Source organism: Triticum dicoccoides, chromosome 2B (assembly GCF_002162155.2).
Source record: "Triticum dicoccoides isolate Atlit2015 ecotype Zavitan chromosome 2B, WEW_v2.0, whole genome shotgun sequence".
NCBI classification, from domain to species: domain Eukaryota; kingdom Viridiplantae; phylum Streptophyta; class Magnoliopsida; order Poales; family Poaceae; genus Triticum; species Triticum dicoccoides.
Genome location: NC_041383.1, coordinates 496,429,749 through 496,436,142, shown reverse-complemented (window position 1 = coordinate 496,436,142; position 6,394 = coordinate 496,429,749).

Here is a 6,394-nt window from a genome sequence, read left to right as displayed (position 1 = left end):
TGCACTTCGATGGCACCTATGCAATATTTTTTCTCCTCGATGGCACGTGAATGGCACGTGAATAGTGCACGTACTCAACGACGGAGCACGCGATGGTAGCAATGACATGGTCAGCCCTTTTTTGGAGAGAGTACGTACTACTAGTAAATAACTTTGATGTGTCCCGTCAACTCGCAGAATGACGAGAAGCTTGATTACGCCTTCTCCCTCGCCAATGCGTGTGCGGTGGCTCGCAGCACGAGGAGAAACTTTTGCTTACAAGTGGTGGACGTGCAACAGTTCATTTGGTGTCAGATTGGCAGAAGCACTACTGTAGAACCATCGACTTCCGGAAGAGGCGAAGAGCCAAGCGCAAGGTCACCTACTAACCTTAGGCTAGGAGTAGTGGGAGTAACATAAGTAGAGGTACCTCCTTTTTTTATTCTAGAAACAACCACACACGAATATCAAGGTGATGGTTACGTAGAACAAATTTCCTGCAGTCCGTGCTCAGCCCTCCTCTATCTCTCTTCTCAGCCAGCCAGCGGACGCGCGGAGCCCATCGTCTGTTTGCTCACATGCGGCCCCACATGTCAGTGAAAACGCAAGAGGACCCACTGAACCTGCACATCTTTCATCTCGACGTGCTGGTGATGAAAAAAAAATCCAAGAAAGATCTTTGGTGGCCGCTTTTGGAGTTACTCAAGAGTAGTAAGATTCTATTTACAGTTTAACCCAAGATGCACATCTCGTGGCTTCAACTACCACTCTATTTTCTTTCATGACACGACCTGGATGCTGGATGTCCCACGTGTCGGCAAAAGGAGGAAGAACCCTACCAAATCTTCGGTTGTGCTCTCGGATTAGACTAGTTGTGCTAACTTAAAATTTTTTATTGTGTACTCCCTCCGTTCCAAAATACTTGACTTCCATTTGTCCAAAAATGGATGTACCTATATACTAAAACATGTCTAGATACATATATATTTTGACAAATAGAAGGCATGTATTGTGCAATGGAGGGAGTAGAATGGATGCAAGTGTTTGTATTGGGAAGAAGAGTACATCCATATATTGATAGAGCGCAATTTAGTAGATGTTCTATCACTTTTAGCTAGCACAGAGGCTATAGATGAGATTAGTGCACTTGTTGATACTCCTACTTGGTATGCATGTTGCTGCTTAAACGCAGAGAAAAACGGACCGGAGGGAGTACTAGAATAGAGGCTAGACATGAGACTAGATGCGAGCAAGCAACGTCTACTTCTTTACACTCGAAGAAGAAAGAAGCACGCAAGATCGAGCCTCCGCAGATCAACAATGAATGCATCGAGAAGGCACTAATCCAACTTACAGGAGTAGTAAAACGTATTCTTGTGGTTCTTGTTTTCTTTGGTCTTGCTTTTCTAGTCAAAATTATCGTTGGAGTTCGTGCAAAACGGAGGTCCATTTGGGGTCGTGCGTTGCAGTTGGCCTTACAAGTGGGACCGCAGTTAAGGAAACCGACTATCGGCAAACCCCCACCTCGCTCGCCGCGCGATGGCTGAGTTAGAGAAACGATGAGGTTGAAGAGATTGCTCTAGCACGGACTCCAAGAAATATGGTGTCAGATGGAAGTCGTGCTGGTGGCGTGTGCCGTACTCCTGGACGTGAATGCTTTTTCTGTCCCATGCCACCCTACTACTCCTACTACTTACTATATAGTAGTAGTACTACTAGATCGAGGATTCGAGGTGCTGGTTACGTAGTAGAGTACAATATGGCTACAGTAAAAACACCCGCACAACACGCGAAGCATGTGAAGCTAGTACTCCCTCCGCTCCTTTTTGGTTTGCGCCTAAGAAAATTCAGGTTTTCCCTCAAAGCTCTGCGCCTTAGCTTCTTTACCCCGCTCTTTCCACTGGTACCCCTCCCATCTATTCCACTTTGACTGCATGTGCAGCCACAGTAACTCCCAACTCTCTCTCCCATACTAATCGCCCCTTCCCAAAGGCGTGCGCATGCAGATAGAGTGACACACATGCATGCATGGAAGAGTGAGACGCATGCAGACTTGAAAGAGAGAGAGAGATGCATGCAGCGCGAGAATTCCGGTGTGGGGCAGGCTCAACCAATGGTATGCATGCCTAGAAAAACTAACCCCAGCCTCTCTCGGTAGCACATCAGGGATAGAACTGTCCAATTTCAAACGAAACAATCGCTCCTTGGTATCCTGGCTTCACCTTAGACGCAAACAAAAGAGGACCGACGGGAGTACAAATAGTGTACTACTATTGTTGATTGGCCTCATCCGATAACCTGTTGCAATGCACGTATGATTATGTATTTGGAAAATATTTTTTTGCCTCGTCGCACCACTCACTCACAGAAGCGACTCGAAAGCCATTCATAAATTTTGTAAGTTTATCACAGACATATCATTTTATTACATACAACAGGTCATCAACCCACATCAACAACAAGGATACATTATAAATACTAAAGTTTTCACCACACAACAAATAACAAGCAATGAAATGAACTTCAAATCAACCATTCCTCGGCATTGGAAACGCTAGCTTTGAACCACAAGTGATTCTCTGGGACGGGCCATCCATTGTCGATCTGGAGACCAATGCATGACTGATCATCCAGGCTGAAGCAGCCTACTATATCAGTACCAGGGTAGGGAACCACCCAAATGTCCAAGGTATAGACACAGTTGCTTCTCATAAATGGTAGTAACATTGTGTCAACAGCAGTTGGATCGCCTTTCACCATCATTGGATAGTTTTGTCCAAGGAAGAGCGAGTTTTCTCCAAGACTATCAATTCTGTACCAGGGAGAAGGAGTTGGCGCTAGCACACTAGTATCCATCCCGAATACCATGCAACGGGTGTTGGAATAGGTCTGGAGAGTGCGACCATGGGAGACTACACCTGCTTCCTTAGCAGTAACATCATCAGCGGGCTGTATACACACGAGAAGAGGTGATCCATTGGAATTAGTTGCCAGGCGCCAAATAGTATATGGGTGCTGCTCATCCTCATGCTCGTGATCATCACCATCGTCATCTCCCCCTTGGTTATAAAAATCTTCAAGTATAGGTGGTGGAATGTTCGCAGGACCTTGGAAACACAAGAAGAAGGTTAATTAGTAAAGGGAAACTTTCTACCCACATGCATGTGGATGAAACAATTATAATTACGGCGGAAGACAAACGTACCGAAACAACGACTCCATGCAAAAACAGTGCCACGAGTGGTGGCAGCAAACACAAGGCCCTCGTATTCAATTGCATCACAGTACTCATCCATGTAGAGGAACTGATTTTTGAGCAATATCCATGGAGTCAAACCAGCAAGGACGGCAACAAGCTTGTCTAAGATAGCAACAACTTCATAGTTGTTGTAATTCCAAGAGCGGTTGGGAACTCGAGAAATTTCTATCTTCCATAGAAGACAGTCACCATGATTGTATTTGAACGTGCATACAATACCGGCGTGCTCAATCTCTGGGCAGTCTGTTGAGATTTTTGGAAGTGGAACCCGATCACGAGTGTACACATTCACAAGTTCCCACTCGCAGTTGGACCCAATGTAAACAACCCAATCTCCATTTGCGCCTGCCCAAGCCTTGCCCTCAAGCGATGGCATCTTAACATCATACGTATCATTATCAAGCGGCATCAACTTGCACAGGGCGAGGCCTCCGTCGTACGGGGCTAGTCATCAGGGTCACGGTGAAGAAGATAGGGGATATCAAACCGCTCCTTGACTCTTGGGTTCCTTGTAATGATGTTATTAGTTGAGTCAAGAATGGGCTTGAACGAACCTGCCGTGCTAGCCAAGGTGATGACGTCACACCGATCAATGAGTTCCTCCACCACATCATCTTTCAGATCGGGGCAAGAATAACGGGGTCGTTTCCGTCCTGTTCCCTCCATGGAGAAGATGATCGAACAATGGCAGAAGAAAGGGTGAAGGGCTGAAGGAAAATGGAGGAGGGAGAGGAAGAGTGTGCGACAGCAGTTCCAAATCAAGAGGGAAAGGCGAAGAGTCAGTGGGCGGTTGCCAGTTTGCCACGGTTCACGAAGGGGCGCCCCGGCCTACATGTTGGTTTAGAAATACTCCTACTACTCGCCGTCGTCTCACTGATGTGTTGGAACGGGACCACATGTCAACGAAACATGGTGTGTAATTTCTCGTGCAAAATGCGATCTGGACACGTTGGCCCGAGGTGCCGCATTAGTTTTTTTGTGAAAGTTTGCCGCATTAGTTATCGACCTTTATTTTTTTAACATGCAATCTGAATGGATAGCTCCTGTGGTCATCACAAGTGAGCGGATATAGTGATGGTTGATTCGCCTGAGCAACTTATTACTGTGATAATATGGGAGTACCAGCGGATTCAAGGAACAGAGAAATGATGGTTGCTTCGTCCAAGCAACTTACTGTGGTGAAGGTGGGGCTCTATGGTTTGACTGCTCACTAGTCATTACTACTGCGGTGCAACGACCGGGGTGAATCTTTCCCTGAAGTTGTGTTGTGCATTCAATATTGCTGCATGGCAGGTGGAGCCGGATGAAGGATGTCCAACATGTCGGCGAAACGAAGTTGAATTGTTTCTGGCATTGCTACCAATCCTTCAGGATTTGTTTATATGTACTCATAATTTTGATGAAATTGTACTGTGATGCTATGAAGGTTTCAACTCTGGTTCCCGCAGGAAAAAAAGGTTTCAACTTAGGATTCATGTGTCTTGCCTCGAGATTATCTCGTTACAACATTCCATCAAATACAAATGAAACTACCATGGCTAATGCATCTCAATGGTTCGCAGATCAGCGCCAATATTCACATCACAATTGAAGACAAAGTTGTGAGAAGGTGTACAAATAAAGAACAAAATATAATTGATCGATGTTGTTCGTAGGCATGGCTCCATTTCCTTGGCACAGTGTTCATTGCTTGGCAGCTAGTTTCACCCAGCTCTGTAGCCAAAAAAGAGGTGTATGAAGGACACCACAATCCGATCATTTTGTGCAGCTCCACTAAAATCGGGCGGACCATCCCTGTTTGCAAAGATATCCAGTCAGTGTGATTACAATAATAGTGGAACTAGATGATGAAACATAACACACATAAATAGAAGCCGGTCACCTCTACGATCTCTCTTTAGGACTAACTTCTTGTTGGAGAAGATTAGGCACGGAGTTGGATGAGGAGGATAGCAAACCCAATCTCCCTTTCCGTAGTCTCACAGAAATGTAAAAACGTTGCCCGTGTGACATTTTGGCAGAACTGCACAAAACACTCTTCAGAAAAGTGATTTGTGCAGTTCACCAAAAGGTCGCAATAGCAACGAGGTGAAAATGGATAGCCCGGTTTGCAAAAGGAGGTCGAAAGGAAACAATTACTGCCCAATAACACGAGTTGAAGACACATGCGCCGACAAAAAAGAAGCATGTTCCATGTAAAAAGGGAAAGATAGCACATGGTGGTTTATCAAAAATGGTTTGAGGACGAGATTGCAAGACGGAAAGTACGTCGGCCGAGATACGATTTAAGCAAACAACTAAAGAAGACCCACATGCAGCAAGGTGGGAAGATGGGCAGTGGAGCAAGGCCGGAGGAAGCTGTACCTGAGGGTCGTCAGGATGTTACTAGGGGCGCCGGCGGCCGGGATCTGCCCATACTGCGGCAGCGAGCAAGTGGCGAAGGCCCTACCACGCTGGAGCTTGGTCAGAGAGAACGGCGGGTACCGCAGATCGGGATGAGCTGCCTCAACACCGTCGAATGGAGAGACGATGCACATCCTCCCTTTCCGCTGGCGGACAAGATGCGGCCGGATCATTGACCAACACTGAGAGAGAGAGAGAGAGGCCACGGCGGCCTTGTGTGAGATTGTGTGACGAGACTCACGAGAGACAAACCCATTTTTCCATTTTCCCTCACGACAATCGTTTTATATTCTAGGCGTGGTACCCGACCCTCCTTCGAGTAAACAACCATACACGCGTCAAATTATCACGTGGGCTGCCTTTTCGTACAGAAACGAACTCCACCATGTACCCGCGCGGGTGTGGCTGGGAACGAGACGTGAGTATGTGCGTCCTGCGTGCACTTCTTCTTTAGGTGCAGGTACGTACGTGGGTGGGTGTGAGAGGGATGGTTTGTGCGAAACAGAGGCAATGTGTTGATGATATCTCAATCAGAAAAACGTAACATATGCAATGTGTGTGAAACGGAGTCATGGACGTGAGATATCGATAGAATTGAAAACAGGGATGAAGTATGTGGCTGCGTGATCGATAAAGAGTGCCATCGAATTTGTGTTTGCCCACGTCAAAGATACAGGGCGACTGGCCTACTAGAATTTGAGAGGGCAGAGGTGTAGTTCTTCTCCGTGGCATGGATACCTACCTACAACGGTC